The sequence below is a fragment of the Nesoenas mayeri genome (assembly GCF_963082525.1).
Source record: "Nesoenas mayeri genome assembly, chromosome: Z".
NCBI classification, from domain to species: Eukaryota; Metazoa; Chordata; class Aves; order Columbiformes; family Columbidae; genus Nesoenas; species Nesoenas mayeri.
The window spans coordinates 70,349,264-70,375,074 of record NC_137542.1 but is presented as its reverse complement, the minus strand read 5'-3'; the positions used below and the strand labels follow the sequence as shown (position 1 = coordinate 70,375,074).

General features: G+C 40.3%; 1 protein-coding gene across 20 annotated transcripts in view; it reads left to right on the top strand.

The window, feature by feature from the left end:
* CELF4 (CUGBP Elav-like family member 4) overlaps positions 1-25,811 on the top strand; it is a gene marked incomplete at both ends in the record, with an annotated part of 683,534 nt that overhangs the window by 399,798 nt on the left and 257,925 nt on the right. The gene's annotated exons all lie outside the window — the stretch shown is intronic.

The following is a 25,811-nucleotide window of genomic DNA, read 5'->3' as shown; positions in this document are numbered from 1 at the left end:
TTTCCTCATATTCAATTATTATTTGATTTTAAAAGGCAGGCAGGTGCCAGCAATTGCCTGGGAAACAAATAACTGCCTCGTTAAGAAGTGAAGCATCAGGCGCTGACTTAACAAAGTTTATCAGTGGTGACGGCAATGTAGGTTTTTCAGATCTATGTTAGGCTGAGCTGCAGAGTTGTTTAATTTGGTTAGGATAAAGCGGATATTTTATGGCTTCCCTGACCATGTTGTTTCTGTATGGAGTGAAGCAACTCTGCTTTTGGAAAAAGCAGACTCTGAGGTAGTAGAGTTTTCTGCACCTGTATCAGCTTATCTGGATAAACCTGTTGTGGGAAGTGTAGTCTTCTCTCAGTCCAAGGGAGTTATTCAGGATTTGCACAGGTGTAGCTGAAATCAGGAGTCGGTCTTTTCGCTTTTCCAGCCTGCACAGTGGATTTGGAAGGCTTTGCTAAGTGACCGTTCAATAGATCACCAGTGATAAGGTGTTCCTTGTAAAAGGTTTTTTACCAGACCTGATGTAGAGATGCTTCACCGTACTGTTCTAACAGGGGCCTGTTTGTCAGATCAAATAGTAGAGCCCACTGAGAAACTGTGAGCGGGTCGTACGGTATGCTGGGTAAATTACCATTCCACTTTTTTTCTTATGTCTGTACATTTATATGTATATTTGTGTATATATAATACCATGCTCCTTCTTTCATCTCTATCCCTATCTCTTTGTGGGGAAAAAAGGATATTCTTTTGCCTAGTTATGCATAAAAGCTCTAGTGCTTATGTATCGTATGACTGTGGGAATAGATTTTGTCCTTTAGTAATGATGTGGCTCTTAGATGTGTGAAAGCTCTCTAATTTCCACCATGGACATAAACTCTTTCTCATTTATGGGACAACTATCTTTGCGCCTGCATTAGTAGAAATCCCCAGCAACAATTACTTAGCAGAAGTAAAATGCCTCACAGACAAAAGACCCTGAAATCGTATTCTTTTTCTTCAGTTAAAAGCTTTGGATTCCAGAGGCTTTGACTGCGTCAGCGTGAGGCTGAAACTCTCCAGTGACTCAAGTCATTGGAAGACTCTGTGTGCAGCTTGTAGTTGTAGGGCTGGTGTTACGGAGTGGTGAAACCGGCAGGTCAACAGAGGCTCTGTAAGGAAGGGCTGTGGTGCAGTGTAATTGCAGAGCAAGAGAAGAGCTGAGTGCTGGAAAAACACCAGAAAGCTCAGGGATAAATATTGCACTTTCAGAGTCCCTCTAAAGTAAATTCGTGGGAATTTGGCCAACACTAGGCAGAAAGTATTCGATGGGCTCTGCAACGGCAAGTTCTGCTATCAAGGGTCATGGTACGTTTCTAACCTGCAACAAAGGCATGTCAAATCATACAGCATTGTCCGGTGGTTTTTAACAGAACCAGGTCAATTTACCCCGTTTCCCTTCCCGCCTGACGATCCGTCTCCCCGTCTGAGCAGGAGTGGGTAAGCCATGGGCAGTTGTCAACGTTGATCTCCCAAGGGAGAAGGGAAAGGCTCAGCTGCATGGGCAAATGAGGGGACATTATGCACATTCCAACGGAGCTCGTGCTGACAGCAAGAGTGAAGGGAGGGCCTTTTGTCTATTTAATTAGACATACCAAAAAATAATTAGGCTGGCCAATTTGGTTAGTGCGCCTACAGGGTATATAGCTCCCAATCATTCTTTTTTTTTTTTTTTTTTTTAATGCAAATCACTAATGGAGAACACATGCCTGACTTTCTGGGAAGGGTTTTGAAACTCTTTTGCTAAGAGCAGCTGCTTTCAGGGGGGTGGTTTGAACTGCAAAGGGTTCTGGTGGCAGTTTAATTCCACATTATCCATCACACTAGTGGTTCCCTCCCCATTGTATTTTAGCTAATTATCTCCCCAACACACACAAACCTCATCTTTTTCTCACTGCTCCCATATTGCTCCTATCGGAGGTGATCATAATGCAGGGGCCAAGCTGGTGCACTCATCATTGGTGTGAAAGACATGTCGTCCTAATTCCCCACCGACTAGCAGCTTCTGGGCTGGTGATGTTTCAGGATGACATGACTCAAGGGCAACTATGGGAGAAAAGAAAAATTGGCACTCAAGGGAGATATTGTATGAAAACACGTTCTTCTCAAGCCCACTGGTTAAAGCCAGCATGGCAAACAGAATGCTGAAAAGGAGGCCGTGTATTTTAGGAGCACATCAAAGGACTTCATTAGGGCTGCAAGATAAAGGTCAACTTCAACAACAAAGAAACTAAGTTGTGGCTTATTATGCCCCATCAGTGTATTGGGAAAGGATGTGAGGGAAGAGGAGGGCTTGGAAGATGAAGCAGCTCTTCTGCACAGCACAAGACCTTGGTCTGCCCAAAGCCCACTCTCTGAATACACCTCTACCATCTGGCTTATGGGGACATTTGGTGTCAGGTCATGGTATTAAAGAAAGAGGCAGTGCTCTTTGAAACTGTAGTTTACAAGGAGACTTCTACTGGAAATGGTGAGCAGTATTCTTGAGGAAGTGGGATTGTGTTTTAGGTAGGGACAAATACCTGCATTTTGCTAAAACACAAATCTTTGACTTTTGCATTAAGTTCTCCCACAACCCAAAGTTAATAGGAGTCCAGAATTAACTCTTCCCCCAAATAGATCCTGCTTATCATTTTTTCCTGTTGTTCTGGAATCTGGATTTTGTGGGTCTTTAACCCTTCACGTGTCTTTATTCTCAGTTGAACTGAAAGCATGTGTTAGCTTTTAGTGTGTGTTAGTGGGAATTTAGATTGTCAGACCGTCTCGGCTTGGGGAAGAATTCAAAATGTTGCCTGGCACAAATTATCTAAACCCAACAAAATGGAAATCCTGAGTGCCCGTTATTAGTTTTGCTGATTTTATTATTTTGTTTGTTAATCCTCATATTGGACTAGGAACAAGACAAAGAGTGTAATCCTTTTCAATAAAAACTGGCATTATTTACATTTGCTAATTCTCACAGGAACTAGAAATGAATGTATTCTCGGTATTTTTCTCTGGGGAAACAGTCTAAATTAATGGGAAAATTTTGCATTTTGCATTTCTGCCTGTTTGTGCATGCACGTGTCTGTATAGTCAAGCTAGAAAATGTTATATAGGGTTGCTCTTTCTATAAAAAGCTCATGAAGCTTCACATACCTGATTGGAAGGTCATAGTCCATTGGCATTTTATAGAGACTTTAGCAGTGGTGGAATTGATAGAATGTGATAAAAAGGCAACAATTCTGTATTTCATTCTGAAAAATCACCCTGTAAATCTAGCTCTATTAAAGGTACCTTAAAAACTCTCATTGGTCTTTGCATTGTCCAAATTTTAGCTTGACTATACAGAAACTAATTTGCCATCAACTAGGTAGTCCAATATGGTTTTAGAGATGCAAGCTATAACTCCACATTAAACTCTGAATGTGACAAATCCCAATTAAACTGTTAGAATTTTCTATTTTTTCATCCTGTTGTTAGTGATTTTTCTTGGTTCCTTGTCTCATATTCAGATCTAAAAATAGTCTGAAGATATCAGTGACTTAAAGTTTTGCAAACTTAGGGAGAGATTTCAAATCTGTTTTGTGGTTTGGGGCAAAAGTTCGGAGCCATTTCTTATTTCATCCACAATAACTCTAGCTCTCACTAGACAACTCTCGCTGCTGCTGGCAGGGTTAACCTATGATAAACGCAGCCCCGAGGTCCCACTAGGTTGTACGGGGAGTAACATTTTTTAAAAGGAAAGGGCTCTCCTGCTACTGTATTTGCACTCTGTTAGTGATGCTTAGATGCTTCATTGCTCCCACATTCCTCTCAAAGGACAGAGGAAGGTCCATGAAGAAAAGCGTGCAAAGATGCACACAGTGTGCTACCCAGGCCCAGTGTTAATGTCTCTACCGAGAAATACTTGACGGTTTTGGGGTCCTCCTGCTTTTTATGAAAGAGATATGGGAGATTCCTGGACTAAAGAAAACAAAAAGGCAAAGTCCAAAGTGGTTTACAGTTGAAAGGCTGCAATGTTCCGCAGAGTGGGTGTCGAGAGATTTACAGGAGAGCCTGCAGTTCATCACATTGCAATGTTTTCTGCATGCAAGACTTCACAAATCTACTAAAGCTTCTCCCTGTGTTTGTGATTTTAAGCAAATTTGTTAGTGTGTGTTTGGGGGAGCCATGTGCAGTGTGTCTTTTTTTGTTTGTTGTTTCTGGGGTCGTGATAGCAGCAGCTGGAATGTTTGAACTTTATATTTCAACTGACTTGCATCATTTCTCTACCGGATACTGAGTATGCAGGCTTTGAATTTATCTGCTCAGTTATGCTTTATTCCAACTTCAGAGCAAAATGTCCAAGCACTCATTTACAGTAAATACCAAATCAGTGGTGCCTCGATCATGCACTATGGTCTGGTTCTTCTTATTCCCTTCCATCAGCTCAGTGGTGATGATGGGGGCAGAATGGCCTTTCCACAGTTTCTAAGCCCTATATTCCTTTGGGACAAAATGCTGGACCTATTTTTCATTTAATCCAGGACATTTCTAACTCTCACTAGCTCTCTGCTATAGCTGGTAGGATTTATGTGTGACAAACACAGCCCAGGGTCCCAGTAGTCATTTGGCATTTAGCTGTTTTCCATTTAGCTGATCAGAATTCTGTGGCTTGTGATGATGACCAAAACCTAGCAGGAAGCTTCCCATCCAGGTACTAGCCAGATCTCAGCCTGTTTAGACATTGAAATCAAGCAAGACTGGTTGCCTTCAGCTTGGCTTGGCTTCATACTGCTATAACAATGCTACATGAAATTATTTCCTTCTTTCTTGGAAGATCTTTGCAAGTAATAGGTTTGGTTGCTCAGACCTTCAGTCCTGAAGGCTCTGAAGAAGAACATTAAGGGTAACTAAGAACATGGAAATCTTGAGAAAGCTCAGCATCTCATCTCCTGTACTGCTGGAAGTTAGGCTTTGTGTTTGTGCAAGAAGTCCTGAACTCTAGGACTCTGTACACATGAGGGTTGTACCTTTGTAGTTCTTGTATCTTCCTTGTCTGTGAGCAATATGAACTGCTTGACACATCAAGCTCTGTGGAAACCATTTCACCAGTAATTCCTGTCTTGTATGCTTTGTGGCCTTCTTCAAAAGAATTCCCACCCCAGAAGCTGGAAAGCAGACTGAAGAAATGTTCTGTTTCCAGGTGTTGATCCATACTGTCTACCTCTATGTGGCCTGACATAGCTTTTTCTTCATCTCTCTTTCTTTTATGGTCCTCACATTCAGCAGAAACAGGCAGATGGCACTGGAAAACACCCCAGGGAGACAGATAATGTTCTCCCTTCTCACACTTGGGAGAAAAGCTCCAAGCTTACTTCTCCATGAGTACATCTCCATTAACACTTTCAGCATCACCATGAGCCCGGTATGACTCACCCTAATCTTCTGTAGCTTGGGTAGGCAAGGCACAAAGAAGGACCCACAAGGACCACACAACACAGGTTTGTCAGCCTTTGTTGTGACCATTGCACTTACAAGGTTAAGACTACCAGCTGGACAGTAACAGGTCCTGTCCACACATTTTCTGAGGTCTGGACTGAAGACCTCTGGATAAACCATTTACCACACCCAGGGCTTCTTCTTCTCCCTTCTTTTGGTGCACACAACAGTTTAAAAAACATCTCTCTTCCTCTTTATCTTGCCTTGTGGTTTGAAGGAATACTTCCAACTCCATGATAAATCCTCCTCTTAAGTCTCATACATCTCATCTTCCTGAGATTTATCCCAAATGTGAATAATCAGCTGGTTTTGACTCTTCTTGTAGGCAGAATTAAAAATAAATAAATAAAAATACCTCCACACCCAAATCTAAATATCTTCTCTCTTTAAATTACATATCCAATATTAAACAGCACACTGGTGGTGAGTTGCAATATCTCTGTGTGAAGGGTAAAGAAAAAGAATGACTGCTTAAAAATAATCTAATATTCTGTTAAAAATCCAGTGGGAGAGGATATGAAGAGTCAAGGAAAAAAGAGAAAAATCAGGAACCTAAACAAAAGATCTTGACATTAAACTACGAGTCAGCTTTCTTATCTCAAAGGCTGAGGAAGTGTCAGGACCAACAAAAACTTGGTGTCATTGACAGGCTGGGCTCATGAGGAAAGGCTGTCAGAGATGCTGTTAGTACTGGGAGGGAGAGATGCCAGTGCCTTGTAGCGTGTTCAGCTCTCTATCTACCTAGTCAAGGGCTGTGGAAGGATCTGGGCCTAGGACCACAAAGGTCACCTTATATATCCCACAGTACTGAACACTGCTCTGGACCCTTCTGGCCTGTGTGTCCTGTTTTAATGCCCATGTGAACAGGGATGCATCAAGTCCATGGCAGAATCAATAAAATCACCCAGATTTGGGCGTTCTTCCTTTCTCTCGGGTCAGTTGGATCCAGAGACTTTGAAAAGTAAAGCCGAGCTTTAGACCCCACGATGTGTGATGGAGCCTCCTATAGCAACACTCAAAGCTGCTGCTTTCAAAGGGAACCTGTCCATTAGATTTTATTACAGGTCTGAATATTGGTTAAAATCTCTAGTGTTTTTCCTTTAGCCTTAAAATAAACGTGATATTGCAAGAACATTCTAGTACCCACGGAAATCTTCTCTTTCTAGCTCTGTCTTGTGGTAGGACTGATTACAGTCAATGGGAAAGGCAAATCTCCTAGTTTATTGTGGAAATTCAGAATTGCATGACCCTACTGACAGCTGACACCTTCTTGTCCTCGCAGGGCTGTATTTTCTAGCAGACAGAATGTACCGACATGCAAATGGTTCAGTTAACTCAAAGTGGCCCTGGACGACTTCATTCATGCTCTCTACTGTCTGGTAAAACTTAATCCTGGGCGAGAAAAAAGGCTCTGGCAGATCCTCATGTGCAGTGGTTTATATCTGATGAACACTGAAGGCTGATGTGCTCCATCCCATGCTCACCTGCTGAAAGAATATAAGGGACATCAAACTTTTGTTCACGTCTGCCCTTTCCATCGTGATTGAAATCGATGGAAGTGTGCCCATCAATAGGAACTGGAAAAGATCCACAGGACATTGTGTTCTAGCACATGTCCTGAGGACAACCTTTTAAAATCAAATATTAAGGGAATAAAAGGAAAAAAAAACCCAAACATATTGCACATTTTTCATAAAGCATCTGCAACCTGATAGTGTACAGACAAGAAGGAGGAGAACCTAGAGCAGAGCCTGGGGAGAGGCTGAGGAGCTCATCACCTTGAGGTTTTGATATCAGGCCTTTTCTCTGCTACTATGCAACTTTTGATCAATTATGTAACTTCAATTCCTTTCTCCTTCTCACCCTTCCTGCATTGCCTGCTTGGGTTTTAATATGCTTTTATTTGCTTGTTTCTTGCAGCTAGTGCCTTTGGCATCTATGTATATCAGGCTGCCAGTGTCATAGGGTTAAGATACCAGTAAACGCCTATAGCTGTGCCCAAAATGATGTGTGGCCAAAAATCAAGCGTGGTAGATGACCCAGGGCCTTCACACTGCAGAGTGATATTTGGAGGTTTTTCAACAACAGGGCAAAAAAGGAAGAAGACATGGAAGGAGGAGAGTGGAGGAAATAAAAAATGTAGTCCTATAAAAATTTCTGCCTTTGTAAATACAGCTCAGCCTCCTAGGTGAACTCAGGGACACATTACAATCCTAGTATTTTTTTTTAATGTAAAGGTTGCTTGTCAATGGGTTTTTATACAGCATTAATAATACATTTATAGATACGCTCCACAATTAATTGTAAAGCATTTATGGCACTGAACAGTTAGAATGCATTATGATAATCACTCCTCATGCATTGACTTTATTGTAAAGGTTTTGCTGATCATTATAATTGGCTTGTTATTACACAAGGATATAATAACACCTCTCTGTATAGTAGTTTATAGCACATCAATAGCAAATGCATTCCCTTTATTGGAAGCAATGTGCATTTTATTAGAATATAGCTGAATAAGTGCAATCCATGTAGACAAATGAAGTTTCTAATGAACTGTCTCACAAAAGAGTCGAAATAACAAGCCATTTATGATGTATTTTTCTATTGATGAACTTGTAGTTATGGTTACATGGGCATTTCTTTAAAAAATGGAAGGCAGAAGGCATGTTTTGCTGTTCTTTCAGAGAAGGATTTGGGGGAAGGGGACATATAGGCCGTTTTTCTGCTGCATGTTGACTAATGTAAGGGTAACTGATGCTCACACATTACAGATTTCATTTGCTTGTTGAAATTTTCCAAGCTTCTTCCTTGTGTGTTTGGTCTGACATCCACAAAGGATCAAAATGTTCTCACACTGAGTCCAAGCTGAGCTCCTGGAATGGTGATGCACCAACATCCCCTATACAGTCAGCAGCGAGTTTAGTATGAGGGGCTTGGTGTTGTCCTTGCTCCTGTTCTGTGGGGGCTTTTTTTCTGTATTTTACCAAAAGGTATTTTAATGAAAATTCACAAACAATCCCTGGGCAAGGCCTGTCATGCTTAACATCAAGTCTCCCATTGCTGCTGATCGCTGTAGCAGGAACGCAGAGGTCTTAGAAGAGATCTGGTACAAAATGTGATGTGAGGAGGAATGGCAAAGAGAATAATTAGTATAAAGGAAACTGAGGCATCTGGAAGAATAAGTATCCAAAGTTATTCCCCTGCCTGCCATCATTACTCCATGTCTGAATTTCAGTTCTTTCTGGTAACTTAGTGTTGCACGCATCTGACATACACATGTAGTTGGTGTGTATTTGTTTATTCATCTAACCTCAATTCTAATCAATGTTAACCAAGTAGCTAAACAGTTATACCCGTGGATCTAGATAAATAAGTGTGTTGTTTCCACATCTGGTACAGTTCATACAGTCACATTGCTGTGGGTATAGTCTGAGTACAGTGTTCAGCACATAATGCTGTGTGCCTGTTTCTTCATGATTGTCACTAGTTTCTTGCACACTTGCAGAGATCTTTGACTCTAGAGTAATCCAGGATCTTTCTGGAAAGCAAATGTTAGTGTGATGTAGGAGCTAAGAAATGTCTGGACTACCGTCAGTATTCTCAGCTGTTGGTACACAGAGGTTACAGTTGAGCAATTTAAAATAAGACTGGCTCAAACCTACAGATTCTATGCAGTCTGAACTCTATTTTCTCTGAGTGGGAATTTCAGTGAGAGAGATTTGCCCCTTGCCTGTTGAGATCCCAGATTACAGTATCACAGTTTGCAAGAAGTTTTGAGACTCAGGAGATACTGGAGGTCAATAAAACTTTTCTCCATGGCATAGAGAGCATTTTCCAATTACTGTATATATATATATATGTTTTTTCAGTGTGTATGTGAAATCAGATTGGGAGGTAGAAAATCCTTATGTAAATAATTTAGGTCTCTGACTAAACTGCATGTAGTGCTTTTACCCAGAAATTGGGCCTCTGAGGAACCTTGGACTTAGGGACAGAAGAAATTTTAAACAGGGCTTCTGTGCCACTGTCCTTAAAATGTTATTTCAGGCAGAATTCACTTTGTGTATCTTAAATGCCTAAATATTAGGCATATAGTTTATATTTAGTCATGTAGACACCTCCTGTGGACAGTGGAGAAGGAGACAGTTCCAACCTGTGCTTCACCACATCCTAAGACGGATGGGTTAAATGGTGCTCAGAAGTTTCCTTTCTCTCTCTCTCCACTGAATCTGGAATGAACCTATAGCAATTAACTCAGATCTAGATATCTCACTTTTAGACACCTGAAGAGAGGTAAGATAAATCGCAACTCTCACCTTTGCATGCCACAGTTTTCCATCTGTATCATATGAATGATGATACTTGACTTTTCTGAAACCCTAGTTAAGATCTATGAATAAAAATTGCTACACAAAACCTATGGATTGTAGGACGTACTGGGATTTTTTTCTAAGAAGGGAAGACATCTTTCTCCATTAATGTGTTTGCTTCATAATGTCAGGGGAAGAATAGGAGGGGTTGCATCCTGATCAGCCTGAGCAATGGAGATAATCTGATCAATTTTAATTCCTCTTTCAAGTCAATTTCCATTCTTATTTTTGTATTTGGGTTTGCTACCACTCCCATTCTCATGTGATAGAGTGAAATTAAAAAAAAAAAAAAAAAAGAAAAAAGAAAGAAAAAAACCCCTTCAAATTAAAAGCAGTGCGTAACATCTACATCTTTAAAATGTATATTCGTAATTAAGAAAAAAATAGTTCTATCTTCAAAACCAGCTTGTTTTGGAATCTGTGATGGAAAATGAATATGGCCCCTTGTAATATCATTTGTAAAGAGGTAATTTTCAAGGCAGCACTGCACTGAAACATTTTCCCTCAGGGAGGATAAACAGTTGGCTTCAATTAGTGAGGGACTGTTTCCTTTCTTTTCAATTTTAAGGGCAGTCTTGCAGCCTCATCCTGCACAGAGGAACAGAAAGCTCTATACAGGCCAATAGGCTGCATCATGGAAGACTGAGGTTTAACTCAGTGCCCTGCCACAGATTTTCTCCTTGACCTTGAAGAAGTTACTTAAGTGTCAGGATATTATTGTCACTCCATATCTGGTGACTAATATTATCTTTGACTGTCTGAATATACACATAAAATTGGCCTAACATCTTGCTCTGATTCCAGTTTCCTTCTATAAAATAGTGTTTGTGCTTCAAGGATACTTGCATTAAAGATTATTAGGTGCTCAGGTTCTGTAATCATTAGTTCCACAGAAGTAACTTGGTTAGATAAATAGAGATGTTTAAAAGTGTCAAATGTGTTTCACTGCTCAAATCTCACATAAAGTCAATGGGCCTTGGGTATCTAAGTATTCCCTTTGAAAATCTCCCCAAATAATGATGTTCTTCCAAATATCTGGAGCCAACTTTGTGGGGCTGATTCTTCTCAGTTTTGCAGTAAAGTCAAGTCACCCTTGTTCCTGTAGGAGACACCACCTGATCATGACTGTAGGAACTACAGTAGGACCTGTCCCATGCCAGAGCAGATTTGTTTCATAACACAAGTTGAGACTCCTCAGTGAACAGGACTAGAGGAGTGTTAAAAGTAAAGTATATGTGACTCAAATATATTAGGACTGGTATTAGTGGAGGGTTCTTTCTTGTAGCACTAAACCTAGTAGGCAGGAATTCGTACCTAGTAAAATACTTCTTGCCTATGTACTGCCATATGAATAGAAATTAATTCTCTCAAACATTTATTTTATCCATCTCTTGAGTCACTGATAAATGGCCAGATGTATTGATTGTAAACCACAAAATACCAACACTTCCAAGGAGTCATCCAATTAACTTGAAATTATGCTGCCACAAAGTAAGGTACATTGGATGAGGTGCTTTTTTTCTATTTTTTTTTTTTTCCAAAATGACTATGACTATTATGATTACAAATAGCTAATGAAGAAGAGATGTGGGAGAATGGGCCAGAACCTCAGGCAAGAGGGAATGAAGATAGTATGAGTTTAATGACTTTAGAGATTGGACTGAACCAAAGCAGTCTCTCCACTCCCTAGATCAGAAATCTAATTATTTACTATCTATCTTGCGGCAGTGCCTAGGAGACCAGTTATGATCCATGACACCAGGTTCATTGTACAATACAGAACAGATGGAGACCTTCTTTTCCTTAAGAGCTTGCTCTCTAAAGATAAGACGTGTTGCAATGTCTGAATGCAGACCTGTCATATAGTGTCTTCCCAGATGTGAGAAAAAGCATTGTGCTGGGTTGCACAACTGGGAGTTAAACTAATATGTCAGGATAGGGGCTGTGAAGTTAGGGTCTACCTGGGGAAAGGAGACATTAGGGATGGCCTTCAAGCAAAGCTCCTTTTGGGGACACATCCTCTGAGACAAAGCAAGTGAGATCCTGAATAATATGCTCAAGACCTTAAGCTAATAACATGGCCTCCTTCTTGACAAGGACCCTCCTCCTGCACATTCAGTAGTCCTAGTTGGCATATTTGGCCACAGCTAGGAGTACAAGTTTGCTGGTGGAAAAGAAACTGAAGTTCAGCAGATTGCTGAGGGACACACCACACTGACAGGGAGTCCGTTCCACCATACCACTCACTATAGGGGAGGCAGGTCCATGGGTGCTGTCAGAGGAACAAGGCGGTATGAGAAAACTTGGGATATAGTGCTCCCTGAATACCAACTGTCTCTGTACAGGCAACTCTTCAAAGGGACCAGAACCACCTAGAACAAAGCAAGGGTCAAAGATCATGTCTCATAACAGAAATTCAAATCTTGATGTAAGTAATTCTCCAGTGTTTGCAATGGGCTGAATTTGTCTCTCCTTGATCTCAGCGTGTGATCCAGCACTCTTCCCTGCTATTACAGGCAATGTGGTTTTTATTAGAGCCTGTAATGTTCCCTTATTGAAGTTTGGACTTTGAGAGGAAAGGCCAAAACACTGGAGCACTAGCCATTCTTCCGGTGTTTCTATCTAGATTAAAAGGAAATGAATAGGTTTTAGATCTAGAAGGAATCCTTAGATCTCATTTAACCTCTTGCATAAACTGACTGTAAAATTTCACCCAGACATTCTGTGCTGAGACTTCTGACTTGCATTTGACCAAAGAATAAGGAAATTGAGCCAGAGAATTACTCTTTTGAGCCTTCAGCACAACTTTGATATCAAACAGGTTGGAATTGCTTAGATGAACTTTCTGAAAAGCTTTTAATCATTTTGAAAACCAGTTCAATTAGTAATGATACATTTTTGCAATAAATTATGTGTAGCAACTAGAGACAGTAAGATATATTTTCCAATCAAAATAATTTGGATAGAAAGTTTCTTTTTGACCTAAATACACATACTTCCTCCACCCTGTATCCTGCACACAAACGCAGGAGGGGCAATGTTTTCCTGGGGCAAAGTTTTCCAGATTTTTCTGAAGAAAGCCCAGAAAAGCACAGCAGGGTGATAATCCTGAAACTGAACTGAAGGTGAAAATCTTCATTGTGTCTATGAACACAATGAAGTTCATTCAGAGCACTGAGAGGGAAGCTCCTGGAAAGTCGATATTCACATGCAAAGGAAGCAATTTGCATTACACCTTCTATATGGTCCCCAATGAGCAGTGCTGTCATTTTCCCCACACCACATTTCCATAACAACAAAAATGTTTCTTCTCCTTGAGTTTCTAGCTTCCTAGTCTCACTGTGTGCCAAACTGATGAGATATTTCCAGTGCTTTTCAGAAAGTTATGCTGTCCCCATCTCTATAGGAGTATCTCACCTGCCTTAGCCAGTGCCCACAGAAATGAGTGTTACTGCATGTCGACAGACATTGTAGAGCAATAGAATTTCCATGGGCAAATAATCAGGGGAAAAAAATCCTCCATTTTGTAGATGTTAGTAACATGCTGACCTTTAACAATATCGCAAACCTTCACTCTCTCTTTAAAGTATTACATCCGTCCTTAGAGGGAAAAACTTGTAGCTAAGGATTGAAATCAGCAGTGGATCATAATGCTGGCTGTGCTATTCAATTGCCCTGCTGTATTTAGGATCCATTTATTTCTAGCTATTTTTTTTCTGTCTTGAATCTAAAAAAAGAAGTGACCAGGCTGGCAGTGACATGTGATTAATAGATTGCACCTTTAGAAAAGAGTTAGCAGAAGGAGATTAGCATTGCAGCCTATTATTTATTAATTAAATGCAGACACCCTATTTATACCAATGCTGATGACATTAGTTCATGTCCATGCTTTGGGACCGCATTATCCATCCGGCCTCCTAGCATAGTAATGATTGTTATTAAGCTGGTGGATGTTGCTGGTCTCCTCCTGTCACTTGCTTCTGTTATGAGTAGAAAAAGAAAGCCCATAAGTTAAAGGGCCAACATGAACTTTTTATTGAAGTGTCTGCTCTGTCACTGACAGACTGGGTTACCTTGGCCATGTCTCTTCACTTCTTTGGAACATCACTACTTTGAAGAAAGGGAGATCTGTACCTCCCTATAGGTCAGGGTCCTGTGAATATTAAGTGTATAAGGCAATATGCTGTGTGAGACCTTTTCCATTACTTACGAGAGAGAATTATATTAGTGGGCATATATGTACCTGCTGCTGCTATTTCAATTAGCAGAATGAGAAAGAGCTATAACAATTGTTGTCATTTAGCAGTGCCAGGGTGTAAGACTAAACTTCACATGACTCTTGTTTTGGTAAGCTGGTTCTCCAACTTGCAAAGTGTTCAAAGGAAAGTCCTAAAGCAAATCTGATTCTGAGGTTTCCATTATTCCTAGTAGCTGTTTCCAAGATCCTGTCATGGATCAGGCTGCAGGACTCTGATTCTCCCTCACAGTGACTCGGGAAAACCTGTGAGCTGCTCTACCAGGCATGATGGTTGGGACAAGCATATTGCTTTAAGATGGAAATCTAGGGAAATCCCCACATTCATTGGTTGCTGTCCTTGGAAAACTCCTGTTCGGGTATCCACAATCCAAATGTTCAATTGACATGAACGCTTTGACTTGGTACGGTTTATTGAAAGGGTGTAATGTGCATTCTCTTCTGTGACAGTGTCTGGCTCTTTTACTACCCATTAAAGAAGAGGTAAAATGCATGATCTAGTCTCTTAATGGTATCTTCTCCATGTAATCAACTCCTTTTACTGTCAGCTGGACTTTCTACAGCCAGGGAAGCCAGTCTGGTCCTAAATGGGGTAAGGTTTTCTCTCAATGAAAATTAGTAAGTCTCTAGAAGTGCAAAGATAAGGTCTGAAATCAATGTGTACACACAAAACTATTTAAGATTTGTTCCAAAACCTACTCAGTCTCCAGTGGCCTTTGGATCATGACCTCCAGGGAAGGTTTCCTCAAGAACAGCCCAAGTACCATAGCTTTAAAGATCCCTCCGATCATCAATTTGTTGTGTGTTTATTTGGATTTTCTTCAGCAATCACATTCCCTCTCTGAAAGCTGAACATAGTAACAGACAACAATAAAAAGCAAATATTGAAGAGTCTTTCGGCATTGTTTACACCATGATACAATCTGAACACATGCAAAAGACATTCAAAAGATGAATGAAGAGAGTGAATGGCCTGATTTATCCTAGGCTGTTTCTCACACTGCAAAGTCTGCCTTTCACAGCGTGATGAAGTGCAAAGACAGTTAGTGGATTTGCTACCAGGAAGGGCACACATTCATTTCCCCTCCTGCAAAAGTATTTAGAGCTGAGGTGTGAGCATAAAAAAATTACAGCCAAGGAAGCAACCACTGAAAACACGAAGTACAGTTTATTTTGGCAAGCTACTGTTGAAAAGAATAGGCTGAGGGTTTCAGAAACTGGTACAGAAAATTTGCAGAAGGATTTCTCCTTATATGCATATGCTTCTGACTGGTTTTGTTTGTTTGTTTGTTTATCTCCTTTTATATTTTCTATGTTCTAGTTCTTGTAGCTTTCCACAGTTAGACATTGCTTCCTATAGCCAAGCCTCCAATATTAAGCCAGTTGTACACACATCCATTCCTGACCATAGACAAGAACAGAGTTGGTTGTGAAGTCCCCATTGCTGGATCAGAATGTCAAACTCCTCACCTTTACCCACGAAGTGAATAAGGGCAGAAGGATGCTTACAAAATGGATGCTGCTCTACTGGGTGATGTAGATAATATTTAGCCCTTCTGCAAATCTGTCAGTGGCTTTCAGAGCCTCTTTCAGATTAAATCAGCCTCTTTGCCTTGCTCGGTGTATGGACAAGGAAACTGAGGAATGGTGAGTCATTGTGGTTTGGGAACAGCACCTCACTTCACAGCATGGAGCAAAAGTCACCTCTTCTAAATCCTGTTCAATGCCTTACTTAGATTTGGCCTTCTTCTTTATTCTTTTTGTCCTGTTTCTCCACCTCAGCTTTGCATAAGTCTTCTGGCTTTTGTAAACATGCTAGAAAGTGCATCAGAGAGCATAGGGATGCATATCAGGGGAGTTTCCTCTGGGCCCAGCCTGTCAGGACCTTGGCACCCACCCATGTGTATCTGTGGATGGGTACCTCTTGCTGCTGGAATTCCAGGAGAAAAAGCAAAAGCCAGTGCTGGCATACTTGTGAGATGTAGCCCCACTTCTGACCTCCCTGCATCCTCTGTGCTGCAGGAATCCGTCATCCCTAGGCTGTCAGTTATATTATCTCCTGCGTGCAGCCGTGCAAACATGCAGTAAAACACGTACAAATGCTTGGTCACAAAAGCCTCAGCACCAGCTCTGTCCAAATAATATCCCCCAAACAGACAGTGGGTTAGGATATTGTCCTTTTAAAGCTCCTTTAAAGGTTTGATTTTTTTTTTTTTCTCCCCCCTTTTTACGTAAATCTGTTCTACTTACACCATTCAAATGCTAGGAGATCTTAGAACAGTAAATACCCCTGCAGCACAAACAAAATCGTGCTTCAGAGAAATTGTTCGGTTTCTCAAAGTCACAGCCTTGCCCTTTAAAATGAAGGGCAAGCTTCTGAAAAGCTCTCTTTCTCTTCTAGACCTTTGCTTTCGGCACACTTGCAGGTGTAACACCTTCACCAGTGACGGTATTACAGCTGCTCAAGCTCAGCAAGGACACTTGGCCCAGGGTGTCACATTAAAGTGACATCTTCAAAATCCAGAAAGTGCTTTTTCATTGAGTTGTCACTAAAGCAACATCTTAAGAAGGCAATATGAGGCAATTCACCATTAGTTATCCCATCTATTGGTTGGGGCCAGTAAGATTTTTGCTTCTTCTTACTGAAGGAAATCAGACTTGTACAATCAAGCTGTTTCTAAGCATGTGCCTGGGCCCATCTATCAGTCAATCTGTCAAGGGGTCCTTCTTTGAGCTTTGAACCCACTGGGTAATTTAACCTATTGCTGATGGGGTAGAAGAGATCCCAAAGCTATTGTGTTCCTATAAATGTCATGAAAATAGGCAGCCAGGCAGAGCAGAGAGTTCTCATTAGTGCTCATAAGCCCATATTTTATTAGACATCAATGAACTCATGGGGGTAGGGACATTGGAAGAGGGTTTACACATTCGGCTGCCCATGAAGCAACTTGTTTCAGTGTGTGCACTCTGATACCCTGTCAAGAGGCCTCCTGTAGTAACAGCTTCTTGGTTTTAACAGGATGTCAGACAGATTTCTTAGCTCCTTTCTGCTCATTTCAACAGTGCTTCCCACAGCAGAAAAGTCAGCCTGCTTGTTGCATTTCCCTTCCCTCCCCAGCCAAAGCCACGGGGGAGAGTTCCTGCACATTGTTTAACAACTAGCACAACATCAGAGGTGGCTGCTTTTCAAGCGAGGAGTACCTAGAGGTAGCAGGAAAAACAGCACAGGCTTACAAAATGGTTCTGGTGTATCTGGTATCTGTTATTCAATCACATCTTCAGGTTGTCTAGATGGACTTCTGGGTTAAGAAGATTTGTATGAACAAATCTTATTTTCTTTTGACATATCCCAGGCTTTATTAATTCTTCTCCCAAACCCTTCTGCATTAGTAGTGTTGAATTTTGTCAGTTTGTCATGTGGAATAGACAGATCTGAGCTGGTGCTCAAAGTGTTTCTGTTCATCACAAAGTGCAGCAAAGCACAGTCTGAAGCAGACCTCCAAAGCCCCAGATGTGTGACAGCGTATCCAGCTACCATACACACGGTGCTTCAGCTTAAGTTCTGAAATCCCTGTACTTTCCTAGATCGAAGTAAAATCTCTGTGCATTACCCAAGCGTACCTTTGGACATAGGTGTGCAAATGGAGGCTTTCACTGCATATGGTTTCCTGTACTACAGGCAACTTATAGGCAAAGCTCTCCAGCAAAGACTTTTGAAACAGAGCTGATACACCTTGGCTACAAAATGCAAGGAATCAGTGGAATTAAAAACATATATATATATATATGTGTGTGTGTGTATGTGTGTATATATGTATATAAAATTTTCATTGCAAGGACAACATCAAACAACAATGAGAATATATCCCCAGCTGGTATCAGTCATATGGCAACCTGTATTTCAAAGAAAGGTTACTTGAAATCGATGTCATGTCAGAGTTACCGGTTTTTGTGAGCATCAGAAAGTTCTCCTTCCTTTTATTTCTTTAGACTGAGATTTTTAAATGTATACTTACATTGTTTGTTGTCATTGTAATGCTCTGGGTAAAATCTTTTAAAAACTCAGTTTGATTCCTCCTTTCAAAGAAAATCACTCTAATTTGAGTATGTAGATTTGCACATAGCTAGGTACTATGTGGGCTGTGCATGCACACAAATTGTTAAAATCCTATGTCCTTTTAGATTTTTAAAAAATCAGTAGCAAATTAACAGAAAAAAAGAAAAAAAATTAAATTTATTTTCAATTTGTCCAAGTATTTTTTTTACAATTCATTCCTATATTCTTTTAACTGGAAGTAAGAATGTCTTGTTTTATTTATTTCTTTCTTACCTTCTTCATTTCTTTCCTTTTTTTTTTCTTCCTTTCTTCCACCTGCTTGCCTGCCTCTTTCTTAAGTAATGTCACTGTAATTTCTAGAAGCTAGAACAAGCAACTGAAAGAATAAGACCACATTTTCTTCTTTTTAAATGGGAGTGACTAAGCAGTAACTCCACAAAAGTTCTTAAAAGTCAGTTTGATTTACTGTGGGATACATTAGAGCAGGCTTTGGAATACATTATCCTGCCAGAGAAGTTGTTTATGTGTATGGAAGACCAACAGGATGAAACTTGAAAAGAAAGAAAAAAAAAAAAAGCTGCTTTCTATCCCTTCTCAATTAATGGAAATAGTAAAGAGGTGAAGCAAGGAGACAAGGAAGCAGAAGCGAGGCAATTCCAACTGGTGACAAGGAGGGCATTCCTTGTGGCAAGAGTGCTCTTGCATACCATGAACCACCCTTTTTACAGCTGGATGTGTGCAAAGTGATGAACCAGAAAGAGCAGGTATTTTGTCAGTGAGAGGTGTTGCCAACGTGGCCTTTTGCAGAAACTGAGGTCTATTTGCTGAAGGTAAGCAACTTTCTGTGGCCATCACTCACCCCTGCTCTCACAATTAGATTATTTGGTCCAGATAATCTCTTTGTTTTCACTTGAAACATCAAGCTGGGAATTAGGTGAGGAATGTCTGTCTCAAGTATCTCTAGTGCTTCCTGACTGCATGAAGAAGTGAGTCAGGAGGAGGAGAGAGGTGTGCAGAATTACCTCTAGTTACCTAAACATTATGGTTACAGTTTTAGCTTAGCTCCTCTGGACAGCAAACAATCCAGCAGGACTGGATTATAGCCTTTGCCATCTAGCAGCACAGCCAGCAAAAGGGAGAATGACCTTTCCACTCACTTGATGTTAAAACAGTAATATTACTTGTCTTGTTCTTCGATATGCTGCAAGGATAATGTCCAGCACCCCCTGTGAGATGTTCTGTGGTGAAGGGACAGAACTATAAAGGCACCTGGACCCATACAACAGATATAATTTATGCTGTCCAGTACACAGCAGAGCTCTCTTAAATAACAGGGAAAAAAAAGGCTGGGAACTTGGAAGAGTTTTGTGGGGCTTCTCTCCACATTTCATGCAAGTCCCTCTTCCCAGTTCCCAAACTTACAGTGAGCTTTTGACAACACCACTGAGCTGAGAAACCAAGAGCAATACTCTAGCAACCAAATTTCCTTAGGCCACACCTGGGTATACCTATGCTGAAGATGGACAAGGACATCATCATTTAATGGGAATACATATTTTGCAAGACTGATTGCCTGGACTAGATATCTACAGGTCAGACTTAAACTCAAACATGGTCTTAGTTTCCAAGAACTATTGTTGAGACGGCTTGAACAACTCCCCATAGTTATTATTTTTCACTCCTGGTAGCAGCCCTGCAGAAGTGGTTTGTTCTTTGACTGGAGTGGTAGAAGTCCTGGCTTGCAGTCCCAGAGCCCTTGTGCTGCTTCATAGTGACCTGTACCAGGCATCTTTGTACTTCAATACCATGTCCATCTCGAGGTCTCTGGCTTCATTAAGGATGGAATTCAGCTGTGATTTGGAAGTGATTCTTTCTCTCGACTCTTGTTAGGTTTTCTCACACACACTAGTAAGGTCTGGAGCCACTGAGCACTTTGAGTCTGGGATAGGGAACATTTCTTGATTATGATGGCTCATTTGCTTTTTAGCTTCTGGAGATTTAAACCATGAGTTAAACAGACACAGAAATGTATGGAATGAGGCATCCTAATGATGAGCTTTAATTTCTTATTTTTGAATGTAAAAAGCATACTTCCTTCCTTCCCTCAAATTGAACAGATTCCTTTTGTAAGCTGAGGATTTTTCCCACTTGCCAGAAGCAGGCTTCAATGTTTAATATTCTTTTCTTTTTTAGTAAGTGAGGATGTCAAAACTAACCTGAAGACCTCACTCAACACTCAGTACAGTTCACATTAACACCACTGTTGATATCTGTGAGCTCTGTATCAAGCCCAAAAAGTTTTATAAAATGACTGGCTGGACACATTGCTTGTTGGAGTTGAAGGGATAATCCTGGGAAATTTTGATCCTGTTATCGATAAAATGCAATAAATTCTTATTACTGAAGTTGAACCCTCTCAGCTGTCAGAGAAGTTGTTAGTAAAGAGGTTGCTAAGGATTAATGCCTATGTGTGTGTGTGAGTGTGGATCAAGGTGAATAATAATAACCATTTTAGTCAGGTGCTCTTTTCAGTCTTTTTCTTTGTGTCAGCTGTTCTGTGGGTTTTAATATTTTTTCCCTTCAGGGGATATTTAAGTATGAGGCACTGTTAGCTAAAAAGAAGGAAAACAAATGCAAAACCAAATATAACTTGAAAACGACATTAATTCCCAATGGACTGCTGTTCTTGGAATTTATCTATCTTTTCTGTATGTCTTCAATTATTATTATTTTGTAGAATTTAAACAGGGTCATTTGCTCCAAGAAAAAAAAAAAGTAACAAGGATTATATTCTGACTCAGCTCTTCATGGGAAAGAACATCATCAGAAATAAGTATTTCCATTTTCTGCAGACTTTTCTGCCTCTACATCCCCAACTCTACTTTCTTTTTGTTTTAAACAAAATAGCTGTGAGAAAACAATTTTCCAACAATATGAATGACAGTTTTATCTCTGTGGTTCACCAGAAGTTGCATCTCAGATCTAGAAGTGTTGGCTGGACATAAAACATGCACCATGAGCAAAATAGAGACTGCTGGCCAAGATATAATTTCTGGCTATAGGGTTAACCCATGACCAAGGGAGCAGTCTGGTGAATGCTCTGCAAGTGGAGTGTTTCAGTTTCACCTCTTCCCCAAATGAATTTTATTCTTTTATTTATAGGAAGTAATCAATCTGAGACAGAGACATTAGTCAATGAAACAGCTTTCTGTAAGAATTTTCATTGTAAGAGTTTAAAAATTGGCTGGGCAATGAACTGCATGAATATAGGAATTCATTTCCCTCTGTCCAAGAAGACCGAGCATGCGGGATAGGTGAACTAATATGTCTTTTCTGTTGCTAATTGCTGTAATTCTGAGAAAGAAAATGGGATGAGACCACTGCAGCAGGAGAGCTGGGAGACCCCTGGACCGGAGGGGTTAACACTTGTCATTCTTAATCATATAGTTAGCATCTTGTGACAGGAGGACTGTGCGGGGTAGGAACACAGGCAGCTCACACAGCTCCATTTTCCCCATTGGCACCATCTCTTTATGACTTATTGTGTTAATTAGCTCGCCTGCTCCGTTCCATGGTGGAGCTAAATGCACAGTGGTTGTCACCAGAGGAAGAGAGAGGGGACTTTGTGCCCAGCTTCTGCTGTTCTGCAGAAGAGTGATTTTCAAAGAGGCAGGTTTCTAGTGATCCCCAGGGGAGCAGAGTATTCATGGCTGGCAAACAGGAGGGTCCTCCCCTTCCATCTGCTTTTCTGGGGCTACTCCTGGGGCTTGCTGGGCTCCACTGAAGTCTAGAGAGCTGCAGTCCAGTCTGGGAACTTGGCCCTTCAATCACCTGGGCTCTGCTTTCACAGAGACACTGCCGTCATCTTCAAACTGATGTGCCAGTGACCTGGAGGATGGGGATTGTTTATTTAGTTAGCTTTTAAGTAAAGCCAATTTCATGAAAGTAAGTGCTCCCTCATTTATTTTAATAAGGGGAAAAAAATATCCCCTCATTGCTTTTCCAGAAAAAGCATATGAGATTCAACCAAACTAAGTCCTGTCCTAAGGAGCAAGGATATGTCAGTGTAGGACAGGAATAAGTGTGACTCAGGGGAAGGAGTGTCCCAGCCAGAGGATTGAAGGTTGTTATACAAATTAATGTGGTAATTACAGTATCATCTGGAGAAAGCAACTGTGACTGTGTCCCTGTTCTGCTAAGTACTGTATGCACTGTAATAAAAATGAAGTTGGGGCACAGTTATAATCTCAGCAGACAATTCAGAGAAAAGGGTCCATTATTAATGTGTCATAGATGAGGAGCCAAGTATGTCCAAGTTACTGTTTGGACATACAATGTGCAGGAGTTAATTGAAATTCTTGACAGAGGAAATGGACATCTGCAAATGCTATCGACTGAAGCTATGAAATTTTTATAAATGCAGATTTTTTCAAAATTACTTTTCTATTTAAAAAAAAAAAAAGAACAACAAACTAATAATCAATTAAAAGGAAAATGGAAAAGATGGAAGAGAAAAGCTCTACATTCTTCATTTATCCTTTATTTTGGAGAGGAAGGATTTTGTCTTGAATGTCAGGAGACAGTGAGAATGGATAGGAAGGATTCTTTCTGAAGGCAAACACAAATCACAATGGAAAAATAATGAGGGCTAAGGAAAGACCAAAAAAAATTCATATTTTTTGTTAGTGAACTACAAGTGTTGTTCAGGTTCAAACATGCCTCTCCAAAACATCTGTCTAAAAGTAATTGTCACAAGGTCACAGAAAGAGGCTTTGGCAGAATAATCTTCTTTAAACTCTGTTTTAATAAAGGAAGTAATGTTAATAAGATATTAAATGAGCAGCCATTAAAAAAGGAAAAGTAGGAAGAAAAAAAGTGTAAGTATGTGAGGAAGGGGAGCATCAAAAGCAACTTCCCATTCCAAAATAGCCCTATTACAAGTGAAAAGGACATTAGGCAGAGATTATTAAAAAATAATCCATTGTTCAGTTATGGCAAACATTTCACACCTCACATGGTAGAAGCAATAAATCTCATTGATTCCTCCAAGGCGATTTACAATTAAACACTGATTTGCAAATAAATAAATAAATAAATAAAGGCAGAATTCATTGTGGCACCTTATGCCGCCAAATCAAAGCAATTGGAGTGGAATTGAGAATAATTACCAGATGTGTTGCTTTGTGCTCAAAACGGCATCCGTTATTTACAACTACCAATGATGCTCCTTATTTATTCCTCCTGCTGGTCTAATGACTATTGCCATTCAGCATTCTTTTATTTAATCATCAACATCCAAAAAAAGAAGAATCTTTTTTTCTCTCTCTTTTTTTTTCATTTTCCCTTTTGGCAGCAGCGGGGAAGGAGAAGTTTTCTAAACCCCAACAATAGCAAATTGCTCTAGAGGAATGCATCATTTTTTCAGCCTGCCCTGCAATGTAATTATGAGCATTGCCTTCAATTTATTGGCCTTTTACAGATGTGCAATCCAAATGAATGTTACTTTAACTCCTGAAGTAATGAATATTTGTTTTCTCCTTGCCTATTTCACATCTTTTCTATGGAGGATATTTCTGGATGGAAATTGACTGGCGGTCATAAGCATTAAGAGAGTTTGAAGCTCCCCCGGGGAACCCAGCTCAGTCATAAAGTTGCAGTACATGTAGCCATGCACGCACAGAAATGAAAGTGTTTGCAGGTGAAGAGACTCCGGGGACAGGGATTATTTTTTTCTTTATTTTCTGTTGGTTTCAATCCCATTTGCAGGCAGGGTGCTCCCCAGGCTTGTTATAGATAAGGACAAAGGGAGAATATTCCTTGAGGAATGAATAAATGAATAGGTAGATATTAGTAGATGATTATATAATCTGAACCCTCATATAGTATGTCCTGAATTGGACATTGCATGGGTGTTCCCATTCATTTTCTAGGGCATATTTGTGTGGAACACTTTATTGACATAGAAAAGGAATTCTGAAGGAACAGATGAAGCTATGCTGAATTGCCCCAACTGCAGACTGTCCCATAAAAAGTCCCTCTTCTATGTCATCTTAGCATTTCTAGAGATAAAACTTTTAGGGCACTCCTCTCCTTCTCACAATTTACTGACTGAACATTCTTTCTTCACATACACTTTTTCCTCCTTTTCTTACTTTTCAAAATGGATTCTAGTGATTGTACAGGGGTTGGCTCATTTGCTGGCCCTTATACACATTTGGATCAAATCGCATCTTATATGAAAGCACAGGGCAGGGACATTGAGGGTGTTTTTATCATTGTTAGTTATCTCCAGAGAGTTCAATAGGGGAAGCAAGTCCAGGCAGGTCTGAATCAACAGGGAGAGTGAATGAATACATGGCACAAGGGAACACAAGAAAAAGCTTTTGTCCTTCATTTCAGGTGGAATCTGATAGGTTCTTCCTTCTCTGTCTACCGCTGGGATCAGTCACTGCACTTCCACTCTGAGGAAGGTATTACCACAAAACATCTGCAATGGCTTTCACCTCCAGTAAAAATGTTACTCTAGTACAGGGTAAACTGGAGGCCAGAAAATACTGGGAGAAGAAACCGGGCTGTGGAAACTGATGGTACTCCTGACACTGCCAGTTTTATTCAAGGAACATGGAAAGTGGAAAGAGCATGAAAGGCATTTTATAGGTACTAGAAGGGCCACATCACAGAAGGGCCACAGAGAAGCACACACTCCAGTAACAGTGGTACCTCCCTATTAGTGTCCAAATAATGGCTTCTCTGAAGAGCTAAGGGTGAAGACCATGAGGTCTGTGTTCTTTGATGGTCTGTTATACATGTAAAAGGTGATAGAAGCATAGCAGTCACTGTCTAAGAAATGTACAGCATGTTTCAGCTTACACACACACACACATAGTCGCAAATTCCTGAGTGGCTCAAAATTTCTTATCAGTTGAGTACTCTCAGTGAAGACAGACATCTTTGCTCCTAGTTCTATGCCTTTAATCTTCCGTTTTGCTCATTCTGCTCTTTAATCATCAGACAACTTTTGACAGTAATTGTGGATCTCCCTGGATAGCTCAGTAATAAATGTATCCTGAACAAACATGCCTGTCAGACTCTATTTAGCCTAGAGCATCAAGTTTATGACCTTATGAAAGAGAATCATTCTTAAGTTCTCTAAACCACTCTCAAAGTTAATCTCCACTTGTTCTAAACTTTAACTATTTTTTTTACTATTTTCGTTAAGAATTCATGATAGGGCCCTGAAAATTACATAGTGACCAAATTCTCTAGTTTTAAGTAGAACTTTGGACCCCAGATGACACCTTTGGGTCCAAGTCTTAATTCAGTACCATTGTTTTTTGACTTTTCAAATCCACCTTTTGGGTAGAAAAATAGCAGCAGAACAATATTGCAGGTTATTGTTAATAAAAGCATACTTCTCCTCCCAAAGATTGCTGCAGTAGCATGGCTGAAAAGTTCTATTTCTTTATTCAGCTTTGAGCATAGTAGATTTGTTGTGAGAGTTTCCTGGAGTAAAGAAGTGGAGTAGGATAGGGGTTTCTTTCATTGATAATTATTTATGCTTCTGGTCTAGTGACCCAAACTATTTTTAGCTCCCCATCAAAACTAAAACCTGAAAATTAAATGGACTGGAATG